The sequence below is a fragment of the Pelobates fuscus genome, chromosome 13, assembly GCF_036172605.1.
Source record: "Pelobates fuscus isolate aPelFus1 chromosome 13, aPelFus1.pri, whole genome shotgun sequence".
Lineage (NCBI taxonomy): Eukaryota > Metazoa > Chordata > Amphibia > Anura > Pelobatidae > Pelobates > Pelobates fuscus.
In genome coordinates, this window is record NC_086329.1 from 10,308,678 (window position 1) to 10,326,426 (window position 17,749).

Below are 17,749 nucleotides of genomic sequence, written 5' to 3' on the forward strand. Positions count from 1 at the left end.
CCTTCCTTCATCCCAATGTTCACAAATTCTATCTTCTACAGCCCTCATCAATACAATGCTTGAAAACAGGTCTTTTATACACGTTTGTTGAAAATATAAAAAGTTTAGTTAATATGTATAACTTTATTAGTAGAGTTTATCTAAATGCTGAAAAAGTGTTTTTTTTTTTTTTTTAATATTCAACATTCACGATGGTTACTCTAAAACTGGAAAAGTATTTAATAAATGGGGACAGAATCGTTTTTTGGAATAGTCCAGCGCGGTTTAGCCTAATCCCCTGAATTGTTGCCATCTTGCGTGATGGTTGCGTGCCGCTGCACTTATAGAATGAGAGGCGTGTTCTTCATGCACCGGACCGCTTTGACTGTGGTTCTAGGCTGCTGATTCCTGGTTATTCAGCTATCTTGCGGTTGATTGCTAAAGCCAGGAGAGGAATGCAGCATTTGAAATGAGCTTTGATCTGAGTAAGGGACAAACTCCACCACTGAAATATTCAGTCATTCTCTCTCTCCCCCCCCCCCGTGATGCTGACTAATCGACCCCATCATCATTAAAGATGGATGGGTTTCCATTACCCAGCGATACAGCAAAGCTTTATTCCTTAGAGTAGCTAAAGATAGTGGTACTACGGACCCTGTCTACAGGTGGGCCATTCAAACCGAGACTGACCCAGCTAATTGACCCATCTGAACTCATTTATAAATATCCTCAATAAAAACGCCTCTTAGTGCTACTGTAAGAATGGAGGAGGGTGATCAATATGGAGGTAATTAGTACGTAGCTAAAGCAGCTCCACATCCCATCTGGAAATTGGTCCCAATTGTCAAGAACATGGTGGAGGGAAACATATCTATATTTACATTTTTTTTTTTTTTTTTTTATTAGTTAATGCGATGTTTAAGGATGTACTTCACCACCTTTAGTATACATTATAAAAACCATATATTAAAATAAAAAAAGACACTTCATCATCTTCAGATAATCCCAAGACACCCTCTCACAGGGGTGCTCTAAAAGGTAGATCCCAGACCTTTTACAACTAAAGTTTCCATGATGCTTTGTCATTGTAAAGGCATGCAACGCATGATGGGAGTTGTAGGAACTACCTTATAGGCCCCCTTGTTCCACAGGAACGTCTCTCAGTCAATCTCTGTCTTGCTGTACGTTTCTAATAAACTCGCAAAGAATCCATTCACAGACAGAGTCCTCCATTATGTTTTCATTTAAAGGAAAGCATTTTGTGCATGAAAATGGGCGTCTGTGTGTATCACTATCTCGATACTAGCTTAATGCCAAGGTATGACTGGCTTACTTTGTCTTTTGGATCTTCAAAATGTTTCAAGCGATTTGTAAAAATGTTATGTCGACGTTTCACCTAATGTTCTCATCGTGTCCTCTTTTAATTGTCCATTTTAATGGTACATTGATCTCTGGGATTTAGCACAATTATTAAGTATTCCATATTATCATTATTTCTGTGCTCTGGGTAACACATGCCATGGCGTGCAGAACCCGACACAGCAGATTTTTTTCCCCCCAAGATTGCTTGCATTTCTTTTTTCTCTGTTTGATATTTTAGATTTTGTTGTGTGTTTGTGTGTACATGTATGTAAGTATGTATAAATATTACTCAAACACCCACAGTAACAGTCCTTTGTTTGATCTCAAGCTTATGCCTTTCCAGCGTCTGAAACATTAAAAACCTTTTGGTTTTTTTATGCTTTCATTCTGTACGGACATGATTTATTACCTATTTATCCTAAATGGGCCCCATATGAGCCACTCAAAGAAAAGAAAATTAGGCTTGCTTTTTTCCTTTCTTCAGGATAAGATGCTGGTTTATGAATAATTGAAAACTGACAACAATGTGCCTCTTCTGATATTTAGGTAATTTGCTCATTTATATTCAATACATTTTGTCAGTCCCTTCCCCCGCACCTCCCTTACCTCCTATCCCTGATCCAACCTACATAAATACATAATCCACCAAGAGTCTTCAGATTAGACTCAGAAGGTGGATGGTTCAATGTACAATCTTTTTAATGAATTAAGAGTACTTAACTCCTGAAACAGAGGATTTCTGCCTGATATCCCTGCCTCACTTAAAGGGATATCGTTGGTTGAATTTGAATCCTTTAAAAAAAAAAAAAAAAAGAAAAAAAAAAATTTGCATTAAAATGTGTATATATATTTTTTTACCCAATAATATGATACTCGTTTTAAGTTCCTGCATTTGCTGAAAAGCGTTTGGCTCTGCATCGACAATGAACACTAGCAAAACCCGAAAGTTATTTAGCCTGGCATGCTCACTTAAAGGATCACTATAGTGTCAGGAAAACAGTGGTTTTCCTGACACTATAGTGCCCTGAGGGTGCCTCCGCCCTCAGGGTTCCCTCTTCCGTGGTGCTGAAGGGGTTAAAACCCCTTCAGCAGCTTACCTTTATCCAGCGCCGGGCTCCCTCGGCGCTGGTGACCTCTCCTCCCCTGCCGACGTCAGCTCCCTCTGCCAACGTCAGCGGAGCTGATTGCGCATGCGCAGCAAGTGCCGCGCGCGCGCATTCAAAGTGTCCATAGGAAAGCATTTCTCAATGCTTTCCTATGGACGCTCTGCTCGATGGAGGCATAATATGCCTCCAGCGTCCCAGATGCGCCTCTAGTGGCTGTCCGGAAGACAGCCACTAGAGGCTGGCTTAACCCCAAATGTAAACATAGCATTTTCTCTCTTGTGTTCCCTCCCTAACTTACCTGTTTGGCATATAAATGGTTAAAAATAATTTTTCAACTTATCTTGCACAGAGGGCTCCTTCTTTGTTGCTTAGCTCCCCTCCCCCAGTGATGTCACAGACGAGGTATGGCTTCCTTCGTAAGGGTCAAATCCTAATGCGCATGTGCGGCAGAAGCGACTTAACCCTGCAATGTAAATTTTTATTGCAATTTCTCAAAAATGCCGATGTTTAAAATTTGGGGGGATTTAGAGGACAAGGAAACTGCACACAGACTATTTCATTTAGATGAAGTGGTCTATGTGTCTATATAGTGCTCCTTTTAACTATTTAGAACATAGCTAAGCTCCTCCCATATTTTATGTTGAGAGTGGTAGTTAAACTGAGACGTTTCTTCTGTAGAATGCTGAGTTACATCTTCCAGAATCCTCACACATTCTAGTCAAACTTATTTTTGGAGGAAAAAAAGGCAAACGCTGCAACTTAAAAGGAAGCGGCAGAAAGGATGGCCTTATGGAGTCAAAGTATTAATGTAAAAACAAAAACGAAACCCCAGATGGCTTCAAAAAAACAACAACCTGATGTAACCAAGTGTACGATTCACTTAACCTCTGTGATAAGCTCTGTGTCTCCAGATAATGCTTTAAAAAGGTTCTCCGTACATTCCATTGGATGCCCAGAGCTGGAGTTCCTCCTCATTGATCCTCTCTGTGATCCTGGGAAGCCAAGCTGTCTGAATATTCTTTCTCTTTCATTGGCATTTTTATTTCACGTTACTTATTGCGACTTTAAGAAAGATTCCAAAGGACGTAATCAAAACGTTTATATTTAAAGGAACAGTATAGCGTTAGAAATACAAACCTGCCTCCCTGTCTCTTAACTTATTAGGTCCTCACCAAACCTACATCCCGTTCTTACTTGCCTTAATTTCAGTGTAGAGGGCCCCCCTGGCGCTGGTAAAGTCTCCTCGTCTTGCGATGTCATGACAGCATGCAACGCTTTCTCATAAGAAAGCATCAGATCAAAACTTTCCTATGGGGACTTTTAAAGACGTTGAATGTCTTTATGTGAAGCAAGATGAGTCTGGTGTCCCTTTAAATGTGAACTATTGTTTTTTTTTTTTTTTTTTTTTAATTCCTGACCATTTCCCACTTTAGTAAATAAGATTTGGAAAGCTAACCTATTTACTTTCTCAAGTACAAGTGTTCATTAATTATGTGTCCGGACAATTTGCAGAGTGTTATACTCTTTCAGACCCTAGCACTTAGGAGACTGACTGACTGAGAATAGTCTATTGTTTGATTATCAAACCGATCTCAATTCAGTATTTATTGTAGCAATGAAAGCTCGTGGTGACTGAACCTTTCAAGTAACTCATTACTTTCTTGTCCGTTGAACAAACCAAGATGGATTTTTAATATTTCTCTCTGAAGCGTTATTAGACTAAGCTGGTGTATTTGAACTTTACAATTTGCGATGTGAGCAGAGTTCTATGTGAAGTTTAAATTCGACTGGCTCCAACGTGTGTGAATATATACCCAGACCCATCAGTGGAATATTAATTTATGATAAAAAGTGGGGGGATAAACATTAATGCTTTTAAAAATAAATATTATGCAGTTTTGGCACTCTACACCCCCTGGTATTCACCATCATTCTCCTGCAATCATCTGCATTATTGGCCGAGTATTTTGTTTCGTTAACTGTCCGTTGATGAAATTAAGTCAATGGAGCGCAGTTTTGCATTCCTAACACTATAGTATTAATTTAAGCTAAAGTTGCTGTTGTGGGGACTACAATGTCCTTTTAATATTCAGTGAATATCAGAAGGCCCAGGACTGGATTTGATATTGGCCATTTCCTGCGCTCTATAGATGCCTCATACCAATGAAATTCCAGTTTTTTTTTTTTTTTGCTTCCATTTGCCGATTTGGCGCACAGTAAAGGGATCACCCACAGTATCATAGTATTCTACACACTCTTCAAATTTTATTTCTGATTGACTGTTATACTGTCAACTGCTAGCTTCATGGGCTCCAACATATTGTTGTTTTATTTTTGCTGGGCTGTTAAATATCCTGTTCTCCTGGTGTGATAGTGTTCTCTTTATTAATAGAAAAATGCTGTCATTTGCTCAATGCATTCTCTTTAGATGTGTCCTACTGATATGTCTGGGATTTTGGATTGATCTGCGGTAGCTAGCTTTTTGAGTCTATTCTTCGGTTGTCCTGCTCACATGTTGGGGGAAAAAAAATAGGTCAGACTTTACAGACAGGCACACAATGAAATCTGGGTCACACAAATTGCCTGTGGGCTGTCACAAAGTGTTTGATACAAAAGCAGTCTGCAAGTGTGCCAACCGGTTGCCCATCCTTAATAGTGATTTGGACACTGAGTGATACTTCACGAGTGTTGTTTTAATTGTCAATTTGTGTAAAGCTGATAAGGTTACATTGACTTTGTTTATAAAGTGTATGTATTTTTTTTGTAGTTATGTGATTTAGTTTTCCTTCTTTTCAATAGTCTTTTGATTATTTGTGTCGTAAATCTGGACAAAAACAAAAAAAACTTGCTTTAAAAATTCATATTAAACAAGTTGGGTGTTTTTTTTTGAGGGGGGAGGAGGGGAAAGGGAGAAAGTGTTGTGCATTTAGTTTTAAACAACCCTGACAATACTTTTTCTCTCCCTGCCCCTCTAATTGACAGCTCAGTACACAGAATTTAAATGGTTTTTAAATTCTAGACTCGGATTTGTGAGTGGAGAATGGAATGTTATGGAACATAAAGACACAAATTTAATCCTGGTCATTATTCCATATATAGTTTTGTTAGAAATCAAATCACGTTATCTAGATCAGAACACCCATGTTGCTCAAATGGATAACACTGAGATTTGTGGTGTTTTTTCAGTTTGTTTGTTTGTTTTTCTTGTTTGCACATGTAGTGTACTCATGTATGAAGAGCATTGTGTTGGCACAACTAATGGGGGCATACGAGGAGCCAGGATATTGAAAGGAGTTGTCGATTGAGCAGATATCTCTGTATTTACCAATCATGCATAACAGCCTTTAATAAATATTATTCATGTGTCAAAGTATGATGTTAAATGTGTGCATTCCCAGTACAGAAAAATCCGAAACATTATTGCAACCATGGAGCATAATGCAGAAGCCTTAATGACCATGTTTGCTTTTTGAAGTGGTCTTGGTGGCAGGAGTCTAGATGTGCAGGGTTTTTGCTTGAAAGAGATATTTTAATTGTGTGCAGGGGGCAAATTGCACCTCCAACACACCTGACATGTTAAAAGGACACTATAGTCACCCAGACCACTTCAGCTCAATGAAGTGGTCTGGGTGCCAGGTCCCTCAGGTTTTAACCCTTCAGATGCAAACATAGCAGTTTCAGAGAAACTGCTATGTTTACATTTGGGGTTAATCCAACCTCTAGTGGCTGTCTTCCAACAGCCACTAGAGGCGCATCTGCGATGCTGGATGCGAATTTCGCATCCATCGCACAGAACGACCATGCGCATTCGGCTCCACTGACGTCGGATGGGGGACTGACGTCGGCGTGGGAGGAGAGGTCACCAGCACCGAGGGAGCCCGGCGCTGGATTAAAGTAAGGTAACTGAAGGGGTTTTAACCCCTACAGTGTCATGGGAAGGGGATCCTGAGGGTGGGGGCACCCTCAGGGCACTATAGTGTCAGGAAAACCGCTTTGTTTTCCTGACACTATAGTGATCCTTTAATTCTGTGCATAATTTACTTCTATCGCCTGTGCGCACTGCACAATGGCATCTGTGCAGACATATCTGCTTCTTCCTTGCAGGCAGAGCATGCAAGGGAGAAGCTCTTGTCCCCACACCCTTCTCCCTATCCCATCCATAATATATATATATTTTTACACCCCACCTTCTCTCCCTCCCCTCCCTTTGCCACCTGAGAGCACCCACATGCACCCTAAGCCGGTAAAAATGGTCCAATGAAAGGTTTCTCGGTGATAAGCCTTTGATTGGATCTCGGTGCGGCTTCTGTGACGTGAGACGGGGTTGTTCCAAGCAGCGCCAGGTGCTTTGCCTGGTGCTGGATTATGGTAAACTAAAATGTCTTTTTAAAACATTCTTTGAGTGTTTTTGTAAGGGAGGGCCAATAGAATGTCAGTAGGGCATTATTCTATCATAAATTAAAAAGGGTTAGAAAACCTCTTTAAACCCTCGGAATTTATAACAAATGCAGGGACTGCAAACACAATGTGTGTGTCTCTTTTTACTAATTGTATCTGGTTTCTGCCCATTGTTTTTGCAAGGTATTATCAATATAATGCATTAAATGGGATAACTCTTGTCCGGAGTGTTCCTTATAAGGAGCTCTGGTTCCGTGTTTGCTTGAATTTCCAGCTATCATGCATTTGTCACATGTTTGTAACACTTGGTTTTGGAAATGAAACTGGATTCACAGAAGTCACAAGTAGCATGAAAAAAATGGAAATGGAAAATTGCTTGAATCCGGGGTGGTAACTGTATTAACAAAAATAAAGGGTTACATATTTATTAGATCATGTGTTTTGCTTAGAATGCGTGCATGTAAAGTCCAGGACATGTGGGGGTGACTCACAGTCGAGCAACATGCGCAGCAGCCTGGTGGCAGGGGGCATGTCTGGCAGGGCCGGACTGGGGATACAAAGCAGCCCTGGAAAATAAAATCTATGCCAGCCCCATAAGTCATTGCACCATATATTGTCAAATGTAATATGTAAGGCTATGTCTTGCCACCCCAGATGATTGAGATATATATATGTATGTGTATGTATGTGTATGTATGTGTATGTATGTATGTATATGTGTATATGTTGCTTTTTCTAATATAAAATATTGGTCCTTTCAGAGTAAAACATTTAATTATACAGTAAGCATACTCACATGCAGACACAGACAATCTCACTGACACACACAAGCTCATTGATACACAGCCTCATAGACAAACTATTTCACTAATATACATAAGCTCATTGACATAAAAACACAAGCTCACTCACTAGCAGGCGCACACACACACAGCTTAATGTAGTGGTTCTGGTGTCTATAGCCTGTCCCTGCAGGCTTTTGAATGTAAACACTGACTTTTCAGAGAAAAGGCAGTGTTTACATTACTTCCTAGTAACACCTCTAGTGACAGACACTCAGACGGTCACTAGAGGCGCTTCCTGTGTCAGTGCAGATTGGCTGAGATCATCAAGCTTGATGATCTCAGTCATAGAGGCAGAGACCAGCACGACGTTGGAAAAAAAAAAAAGGTGAGTAAAACACACACACACGACACAGACACACTAGTGAGTGAGCTTGCTTGCATGTGTGTGTGTCTGCTAGTGAGTGAACTTGTGTTTTTATGTCAATGAGCTTATGTATATTAGTGAAATTGTTTGTCTATGAGGCTGTGTATCAATGAGCTTGTGTGTGTCAGTGTGTCATTGTCTGTCTGCATGTGAGTATGCTTACTGTATAATTAAATGTTTTACTCTGAAAGGACCAATATTTTATATTAGAAAAAGCTCTATATATATATATATAAACTCAGTCATCTGGGGTGGCAAGACATAGCCTTACATATTACATGCAACAATATATGGCGCAATGACTTATGGGGCTGGCATCGATTTTTTATTTTTTTTTTTTTTTTTTTTTTCCAGGGCTGCTTTGTATCCCCAGTCCGGCCCTGGCCCATACACACAGCAATCTGGAAATTTTCTCATATATGGAGAAATGCATTGGTCTCTCTCTCTCTCTATGCAATTGTGCTTATATGAAGCCCTCAAGGCTTTAGCCACCCTCCTGCAGAAGGGATCCTGCTCTATGGCACTATGTGATAGGGTAAGAGGAATTGTGTGACAGGGCTCCAATCGCACCCCAGTGTGCAGGTGGGCCCTTTACCGGAGTATTGGCTGTACCCCTGACGGTGTGCCTTGCTGCACTTTTAAGGGATTTTTTTTTTCTAGTATCCTAAAATGTGTTGACCCCAGAGAAACATGCTAAACAGACAAACCAAAGTAGAGCTGGTATCCCTTGTGTGATATTAGAAAAGGGACAAAGTTGCATGTAAACAAAAGAGGTAGATAAAACAAATGCAATCACATGAGGAGAAACAGAGGGTCTGATTCCAATGTTCAAACAAGGAGCACATGAATGGCCTCGCTTATATAGGCATGGGGCGAGCTGCAGCCGGGAAGATGAGGCTCCTGGGTGTTGTAGAAGGGACACACCGAAATGGGATAGAACAAGTCTCCTGGCAGCCCGGCTCGAATTCAAAGGCAGTGTTGCACATAGGGAAAGTGCAGGACGAGAAAAGCCCAGAGATCAAATTCTACCAAGAGTACATTTTATATGAAATTAGGGTGATGGAAGGTGAGACTATACACATAGTATCCTTAGCAGAGATTCAATATCACAGGCTCACCCTTCTGGACCAACATTCCATTATGGGAGAACCCGTGCAGCAATATATGCCATGATCAGCACTGCGTGTATGGAGAAAATATCCCCTGATGCTTGGCCAGCATTATGGCTCTAAGCACAATGAGATGTAGTCCACAATACCTGGAGTGAAGAGTGTTTTCATTGCCTTACACCTGATCTAGATAAAGGTGTAGGAAAATTGAGATGGGCATTCTACACCATGCTCGACACATTAAATCTACTTCTCTCCGTACTGTGTGAACTCTAAGGGTGCGTTTACAATCTATAAATTTGTACTTATTACAATTTTAGTTTAAGAGAACATTGAGCTTCATCAGGACTGTTTCCTAATGCTCAAAATCCAACCACAGACAGCTGGCCCCAACGACTATATGGATCCTCCACTCTGTGTTTTTACCCCCATGAAGCCTACACTGGGTATAGAAATGGGAAGCCCAGGCAGAATAAAATTATATAGAAACACGGAGTATGGCTGAAGCAAGTGATGGAACTGTGGGGGTCAGGAGTGGGTTAATGTACACTCCTTACCTCCTTTAAGGGACATGTGGTGCTGAGGTCACAATCCAAACATCCGGTCACCAAGTCTGGTGTTGGCTTAAAGCACTATTACAGAACTAACATCTGACTAAAAAATCTGGAGGTTTTTTTTTCTGTTTGTGTGAGCATACAATTATGTGTTATCCCGGTTGAAAGAGACTTTGTTTGCAGTTGGACATGTGATTCTAATTCTGCAATGTCTAATGAATGTGTTTCCAACTACTTAGAAATGATCATAGTCTAAATTTAGCTAGATGGAGAGCTGTATGTGTGTGTATTTATTATTCTTTATTGAGACTAACTGTGCAAAGTATGAGCCATAAAGAAAATATACAGAAATTATAGCTGATAACGAACTGTCCTGATTTTATCATATTTAATAAGAAAACATTGTGTGCTGTTGTTTTTGTAAGAAACTTAATCATTAAGCTGCAAGTACCTTATCAATTTTGCACAACTTCAGATTTTCCCCTAAAATGTTTAGAGTTTGAGAATTTAATGTGTCAAAAAGCAAATGCATCACAGAACTGGATGGTTAAAAGGGGCAATTCCCGAGCTGAGAGGCGTGCCCAACGATGCAATCTGACAAAGTTTATAGTAAGCTTATAAACTTTAATTACATACTTTTCAAGGTTGTTCTTGCTTTATTTTGGCTTGTATATTTAGTTAAGTGTTTGCTTGCTTGCTTGCTTTTAGGCAATGTTTTACCTTGAAGAGATAAACATAAAGGACCCCTGCACCCAGATCACTTCATCTCAATGGTGTGGTCTGGGTGACTTTAGTGAAATTGACAGATTTTGTATGAGACTGTGCGGTAGCCGTCTGCTGGAAATAGTGGCCATCTGCTGACACGTGTGGTTCACACTCCAGGGAAGGATCATATCTAACAACCGAACATATTATATTAATACATTACCTGCCAACAGCCGGTCTGTCTGAGACACATGGGCCAAAACGAAAATTATTTTGGAATGCTAATGTAATGATTAATCAATGTCTCTGTTTTGCCCTTGGGACTTTTTTTATTTATGGAGTTGGCTGTTATCTGCTGGGGTTTCCTGCTGAGTTCATATATGAACTCAGAACTACATTACTTCATTGTAAATTTAGTGAATTTACAGGTCATTGTGATTTTAAATGAAAATCTGCCAAAAGGATCCTGCTTGGTGTTTGGTGTCTGTCCTGACAAGTTTACTGATCTCAAAATCTCACTGGTCACTGGATATATATTTTATATAAACGGTCAAGGTATTATTACTTATCGTCTGCCCAGCGCCCCATGACGGCAGCTCTGTGGGTTTTACTTTACTGGAACACCCTCCTCAAGTCTTGACTGTGCTCGGATTTGATTTGACCTGCTACGGGACACCTTTTCCCAAGCAGGGCATACCTCCTCCATTACTCCAACACGCTGGCTTCACTGCCAGTGCTTCAGAATCTGAACAGAGTGATGGAGAGGAAATTAACACACAAACTTGCATACCATTTCAAGGTAGTTCTTGAGGGCAGTGCTGATTGGATGTTATCATTCCAATGCTCCCAACTGGTGCATCTCATTCTGATTTATGGGGACAAATCAAATCTCCTAAAGTTTAAGTAGGGAATCATGGGATAACTGGAAGCGCTCCATAAAATGGTAGCAGCAAATACTGTGAGAATTAGATACATTAGGCGGAGTGAAGCATGGTAGATGGCAAGTCTTGCGCCAATGGCTCTATGTTGTAAATAGAATAGTTTATCTAGATTAGCGGTATGTAAATTTAGACTAGTCCCCTCTACATTACACTTGGCATTGGGGGTATAGGAAAGGCGAGAATTACTCTGCCACAACTATAATGTGCCCATGTAGCGCCACCAAGATTTAATATTGTGAAATGTGTTAAGTAGCAGTTGGACTTTGTTTTTTGCGACGCTTCTTTCAGATTATACTGAAACTTTTTTTAATTTTTAATTACATTTTTTTTTTCCATTTTCCTTTTGCCAAACAAGTTCCTCCCTATAAGGAAACAAGCAACTAAACTGAATAAACACAGGGAAGAGACTGTATCCTGTACACCTGGGTGGGGAAGGAAATGTCTGAATTTCGGTCTTTAAACCCTGTCTCCTGAGGATATAGGCCTGAAAGTAAATCTATCTGCGGCACACAGAACTATATCTAAGCTTTGTGCTGCATGTTCGAAGATGTGGTTGGAGTGGTGGAAACTGTTGGTATAACACATGGTTAAACCCAGAATGCCGTTGAACAGGGAGCTGGGATCATGTATGTATGTATGTATGTATGTATGTATGTATGTAAATTTGACAGAGCAGAGAGTTTCTGCCATGATTGCTTTATAGGCTTTGAAGCCCATAATAAAATGTTACTGTATTATCAGTGGTTATATATTTTTAATCATACCTGGGATTTGTGGTGACGACTGGGCAGGTCCAGATCCATTATGTATTTTGACTTTTGTTTTTGGTTATGTTATATGTGTGTGTGTGTGTGTGTGTGTGTGTGTGTGTGTGTGTGTGTGTTCCAGCGTGTCACAGCATAGGATCTGTGTGATAAGCTATGAAAATATTCAGATTTTGTTGCGTCTCTTCGTCAGCAGCAAATTTGTATTGTTTCCAGTGTAGCGACTGAGTTTACTGCTAATCTAAAGTGCCACTGCCTACGATCTTAAAAACTCCTATAACTGCACCCTGCCTAAGATTAGTGGGAGTTAATTGATAATACAGAAGTGTTAATTACATATTAAAGGAGATACAACATAAACTGAAAGTAAGTCCCTATAACGGTTTAAATAAAAATTTTTTTTTAAAAATGACAAATTTCCCTTTAATATGGGTAGGACAATAAACCATTAAACTACACACAATAAAACTGTTGCATTAGAAATGCTGGGATAGCAGGCTATGACATGATACCCATGAAGGCCACGGGATATCCTGTGTCATGTTTAGTTCCAGATGCCAGTGTACATTTCAGTTTTCTTCACGTGGTGGCTGGTGTTTGATGTTCTTTGCTCCAAGTGCATGCCAATTACTAATTTTGCATTCCTCCCAAGTGTCCCTATTTAGGAGGGACAGTCCCCATTTCAGGCCTACATTCCTCTGTCTCTTTTATATCCGGATGTCCTTTTATAGGAGCTCCATATAGTTGGTGTGCATAAACAGAGCTCCACAGCAATAACACTCCCAGTAATGTGTCTGAGTGTATAACAGAGCTCCACAGCAATAATACTCCCAGTAATGTGACTGAGTGTATAACAGAACTCCACAGTAATAATACTCCCAGTAATGTGTCTGGGTGTATAACATTACTCCACAGCAATAATACTCCCAGTAATGTGTCTGAGTGTATAACAGAGCTCCACAGAAATAATACTCCCAGTAATGTGTCTGAGTGTATAACAGAGCTCCACAGCAATAATACTCCCAGTAATGTGTCTGGGTGTATAACAGAACTCCACAGCAATAATACTCCCAGTAATGTGTCTGGGTGTATAACAGAGCTCCACAGCAATAATACTCCCAGTAATGTGTCTGAGTGTATAACAGAGCTCCACAGCAATAATACTCCCAGTAATGTGTCTGGGTGTATAACAGAGCTCCACAGCAATAATACTCCCAGTAATGTGTCTGAGTGTATAACAGAGCTCCACAGCAATAATACTCCCAGTAATGTGTCTGAGTGTATAACAGAGCTCCACAGCAATAATACTCCCAGTAATGTGTCTTAGTGTATAACAGAGCTCCACAGCAATAATACTCCCAGTAATGTGTCTGGGTGTATAACAGAGCTCCACAGTAATAATACTCCCAGTAATGTGTCTTTAAACTACAATAAATGTGTTTAGAAACCAGTCTGTGTAAACATGATACATTGTTCTTGCTCTAGATTACAATGTAGCTGCATAAATTATTAGCAATTCCCATATGTGTCAGAACTGCCCCACCCTCAGCCACACCCCCACTCATACTCTTAAAATCACTGTGTCCCTTTTTGTCTATTGGAACTGTTGACATGATTTTACGAGTGTTTCCAGTTCATCACAAATAGTGAATATACAGTGAATTATTATATTAGTGAATATACACTTTTGAGTTAATAATTTGTAAGTCTGCCTTCTATGGTGCAATGTATAAGATTTGTATTCGTGAACCATTTCTAACAATGTAACCCCTGCATTGGACAATGATTTGCTTATGTCGTTACATTTTTACTGTACTTGTCTAATAATCACATTTCCTGCTGTAATAAAAGGGCAACGAGATGCCTCCTTAAATGGTGAACTGCCTATAGCAGTAGTGAAATTATTTTGATATACTATCACCATGTCCATCCCATCCCACATTTCTCTGCACTTTTGTTATTCAAAATTTTGAACATAACTTCCCAGTTTTTATATCTGTAAAACAAACTTTTATTTGTGGGTTAATACTGTTTTCTGGATTTGTGCAGGTCAGTATTTTAGGACACCTAGTGGCACAAACTGGCAGAGCAGGTTCTAGTTACCATTTCTTGTGTGTTGTATTCGAAGGATGATAAATAACATGTTTGCCTGGTTTCATTTCACACCTGTAGACCTATAATCACAGCCTGTACATACTCAGACATTACATCACCCTGCTCAGAGAACTGCACGTATCTTCACATCGGCCCGTCACACAGGCTGCCTTTTGTCTTTTTGGGGGTCAATGGTTGGCTGAGTGAGGTTTGTTTACACACATATCTTTGTAGCTCCAGTTGGGCACCTTACCTAAAGTAGTATGCTGCATCAGAACATTCTATATTGGGGTATTGACTCATTTGAAATGATGGAACAGTTTTCAATAATATATTTGCACATGTATTGTGGTCTCTGTGGTGGGAAGGTGTTGCTCAAAATACATCAAAACCCCTGTTTATTGTTGCTTTTCATTAATCGTTATTATTATTTTATTTTTTATTTGTACCCAGGTTTGTAACCCGCACAGAAAACATGAAATAGGAGTGGATTTATGTTGAGCCAAAATGCCCGTTGTATAATGCATTTCACCGCAGGTAGGCTATAATCTTTTCTAAATATTTTGAGAAATGTTTAACTCTGCATTTATTTTTGTTTGTTAAAAAATGCTCATACTAGGTTCTTGCTGTGGCTGTCAAGCAAAACAAAATTATCATGTACTATGTCTAGGAAGAATGAAAGCTTTTGGGGGGTTTGGTGAAAGATTGAAGGGGGCCATCTCCAGCATGCTTTCCAAATTTTGAAGGTGTGAAAGTTGGAAGGGGGGGGGCATACAAGGGTAGATCCTGTAGATCCCCCTTTTATCAAAAAAGTAGCTTCCCCTTTTATCAAACATAGGAAAAATCCAAAGACAAAACAGTCCCTACTTTGAATTCCAATGCAATGAAACAATACACTAAAACAATGAAATTTCAACATTATCATGATTTTAATCTTAATGAAATAGAAGTGACTGTGCTGCTTTAATTAAGTCAGAACAATAACTTTTTTCCTGAGTCACCATTAACTTTGGAGGGAGAAGAAGAATCAGTTTGAGTGAGTCTTAGGGGTTTGAAGCTGCATCTCTGCTCAAAAGGTATGAATCTGCCCAGTCCACTGGTGTGACCCTCTCTACTTTGAATGAACATTTTGAGTCCTTACAGTATGATATATCTGCATTCCAAAAACCAAGTTTGTTAACATTGGGCCTTGCTTGACTAGGTCTCTTTCCAGTTGTCCGCTGAGAGACCCCCAGTGGTAGTCAAGACCCTTATGGCATAGTTTGCTTATACCATGTCCTTGTGTGTTGATGCACGGACTGTTTCTCTGCGTCAGTAATGGCTAATCTTTGCATTGCAATACTTTGTATTCATTATGGATTAGGAAATAGAGCCCTCAAACATAAGCCGTGCCAAAGCTATCTATCATCACTTCCAGCAAAGCTTATTATTGTGTAACAGTGGCTGCACTTCTATTTTCACATCTGTTTTCGGTTTGTTTTTATTTCTATTTATTTCTCTATAAGTATATAGTAAGATGTGGTTTGCTTGGTGTTCCAAAATTAGTCTGACTTGGCAAACTCAGTCGGAAATCTCCTGATTCCAAGCAGATCAGACAGGTAAACATCTTGAAACCGTAGACAAGTTGTCTCTTGTTTCTTTTGATCTGTCTTCAACAGCAGGTCTGTGCCGATACAAAGTCAGAGGAGTGGAATAGACCGTCTACTCTAAAACCAAAGGGCCACTCTGGACATCTCTGCAATATGTATGTATTTTAAAACTTGTGGTAAAATAACTGGGTTTAAAGAACATTTCCAGGTCCCCACTAGATTGCTAGGGTACATTTTCTCAGCGAAGTGTGTTCTCTTACCAATGAAACAATCAGAAGCAAGGATGCATTGTGTAGGGCTGTGAGAAAGCGGAGGTGGCTGTGATTGGTAAATCATGGCACATTTCCTCTGCTCAATGGAATACGTAATGAGCCCTCTGACAAATGATCCTCAACTTTTCTTAAAGCCCTGAGTTGTAGAGGGCTGTGTTGGCTTTTACTGGACTATTGATGGGTTTTTGGTACCAGGAAAAAGTCTGTGAAGGGCATCTTGACTTATAGATTTCCTCACGTCACTTGTGTAAGAAATCCTTGGAAAGAAGGCAGAGGAAATTGCGACTGTACTTTCACAGGTATTGTTTTGCACAGACAGACCTATTCCCTCACGCAAACTGTGTGAGGAGACTGATCTTAGTTTGTTGTGAAAGAATCGTGTGGATCCCTGCTTCAAAATGTGTAAATTCTCTGAGTGAGGTGTGTGCGTGTGCACCTGTGACTGTCACATGTCCAACCTCTGTAAAGCAAGTTCTACATCCAGTGCCCTATCTGCAGAGCTCGGTTATATGGCTGGCTGATAGGAACCTCTCATACTGAACCATGCTGTAATGTTTGACCATTTTTATAAAATAAAAAGTTGGATTTCACTTATTAAATTTGGATTTGATTCATTTTTTTTGCATATTTTTCAACAAATTATATAGACAGTGCATTAAAACTGGGTCCGTCTCACCTGAGTGCTTCTTTAATATAGAGTCTGGCCCGGAGTGCCCCCTTTGATATAGTGTGCCCCCCGGAGTGCCCCCTTTGATATAGTGTGCCCCCTTTGCTATAGAGTCCGGCCCGTAGTGCCCGTTTGCTATAGAGTCCGGCCCGGAGTGCCCCCTTTGCTATAGAGTCCGGCCCGGAGTGCCCCCTTTGCTATAGAGTCCGGCCCGGAGTGCCCCCTTTGCTATAGAGTCCGGCCCGGAGTGCCCCCTTTGCTATAGAGTCCGGCCCGGAGTGCCCCCTTTGCTATAGAGTCCGGCCCGGAGTGCCCCCTTTGCTATAGAGTCCGGCCCGGAGTGCCCCCTTTGCTATAGAGTCCGGCCCGGAGTGCCCCCTTTGCTATAGAGTCCGGCCCGGAGTGCCCCCTTTGCTATAGAGTCCGGCCCGGAGTGCCCCCTTTGCTATAGAGTCCGGCCCGGAGTGCCCCCTTTGCTATAGAGTCCGGCCCGGAGTGCCCCCTTTGCTATAGAGTCCGGCCCGGAGTGCCCCCTTTGCTATAGAGTCCGGCCCGGAGTGCCCCCTTTGCTATAGAGTCCGGCCCGGAGTGCCCCCTTTGCTATAGAGTCCGGCCCGGAGTGCCCCCTTTGCTATAGAGTCCGGCCCGGAGTGCCCCCTTTGCTATAGAGTCCGGCCCGGAGTGCCCCCTTTGCTATAGAGTCCGGCCCGGAGTGCCCCCTTTGCTATAGAGTCCGGCCCGGAGTGCCCCCTTTGCTATAGAGTCCGGCCCGGAGTGCCCCCTTTGCTATAGAGTCCGGCCCGGAGTGCCCCCTTTGCTATAGAGTCCGGCCCGGAGTGCCCCCTTTGCTATAGAGTCCGGCCCGGAGTGCCCCCTTTGCTATAGAGTCCGGCCCGGAGTGCCCCCTTTGCTATAGAGTCCGGCCCGGAGTGCCCCCTTTGCTATAGAGTCCGGCCCGGAGTGCCCCCTTTGCTATAGAGTCCGGCCCGGAGTGCCCCCT

The 17,749-nt window shown here is 41.2% G+C and overlaps 1 protein-coding gene across 6 annotated transcripts in view; it reads left to right on the plus strand.

The window, feature by feature from the left end:
• DAAM1 (dishevelled associated activator of morphogenesis 1) overlaps positions 1-17,749 on the plus strand; it is a 121,495-nt gene that overhangs the window by 20,122 nt on the left and 83,624 nt on the right. For 4 of the 6 annotated variants that reach the window (XM_063440059.1, XM_063440064.1, XM_063440065.1 and 1 more), the window contains exon 2: positions 14,675-14,758. The gene's annotated coding sequence lies outside the window, so the exon portion shown is untranslated. Of the gene's footprint in view, positions 1-10,302; positions 10,327-11,921; positions 11,990-14,674; positions 14,759-17,749 lie in introns of those variants that run through there. The other 2 variants (XM_063440061.1, XM_063440062.1) reach the window with 2 other exon arrangements.